Raw genomic sequence first — 1,430 nt, forward strand, 5'->3', positions numbered from 1 at the left:
CCTCCCCAACAAAAAAAAGTAATGATTCATGTTTCCACAAATTCATTTTGCTTGCATTCCAAACAACATTTATTTGATCTTAATAATTAATATATATTATTACTTCTTTCTTTAAAAAGAGATAAGAAAGTGAACTCATTATTAGATTAGTATTTGTACCAAAAGCTTAAGTGGAAAATAATTGAATTTATAAGATAAATATTTTGACATATAAGTAGTGATGAGAATTATAATCAATAATTGATATGAAATGAATTGACATTTTGACATTTCTCTCCACTTGTTCCTTCTTTATTTTTAATTAAAAGTGATATTTACTCTATTTCCTTTTATTTGTCTAGTTTACATTTCAGCTTACAAACAATATTAATTAATATATGTTAGTGTGGCATTTTAATATTTTAAGAATGCATTTTAATATTTTAAGAATGTATTGCCACATAGTCATTGGTACTGCCGTTTGGTTGACTTCTTATGGAATGTTAATGGCAATATTGATTGCTACATTACTCACTAGTGCATTACTCCATTTTGGAGTTACAATATTTGTTACTGTTGCAGCTTGTCAACAAACTAACGGATGGTTTTTGACCATTAAGCCAAGAAAAGTTTCATTGTCCATTAAAACTTTTGTAACCTTTCATACATTATTTCACTAGTTATTCTTCATTATAACTTGTAACCTATGTAACTCCTAAGGCCATTATCTTCACTATTTACTACCCCATTATCTTTCTATTCATTGCTAGTCGGTATTATATTCTTAATTGTCTATGTGATAATTTTTATGATTATTATTATAGAACTTACTCTAGTGCAAAGAAAATTTGGAAAACATTGCAGAGTACGTATGATACCGAAGAGGCGGGAGCGAAAAAATATGCGGCTAGTAGATTTTTTCGTTTCCAAATGGTGGACAATAAATCAGTGGTGGACCAAGCTCAAGACTTTATAATGATTGTTGGAGAGCTTAGGTCCGAGGAGGTTAAAATTGGAGATAACCTTATTGTTTGTGGCATAGTGGATAAACTTCCACCTTCTTGGAAGGAATTTCAAAAAACTATGCGCCACAAACAAAAAGAAACCTCCCTTTAAACCTTGATAATGAAAATCCACATGGAAGAAGAGGCAAGAGGCCAAGATGCACTTTTACAAACAGAAGAGAACAACATCACAACGAAGGTAAATTTAATTACTTCAAATAATGCTACTCCTGAAACTCACAAAAATACTTCTTTGAAGCCTAAGAAGAAAAAGTTCAAGAAAAATAATGGTGAAAATAACCAAGCATAAAATTAACAAGTTCAAGACAAAGGACCGGGCTTTGTTTGTGGCAAGAGTGGGCATATTGCTCGATTTTGCAGATTCCGGAAACGTGGTCCTAACCCTCAGGCAAACGTTACCGAAGAACCTTTTGTGGCGGTGATTAC

This window comes from Solanum tuberosum, unplaced genomic scaffold (assembly GCF_000226075.1).
Source record: "Solanum tuberosum cultivar DM 1-3 516 R44 unplaced genomic scaffold, SolTub_3.0 scf00021, whole genome shotgun sequence".
In the NCBI taxonomy this organism is placed as follows: domain Eukaryota; kingdom Viridiplantae; phylum Streptophyta; class Magnoliopsida; order Solanales; family Solanaceae; genus Solanum; species Solanum tuberosum.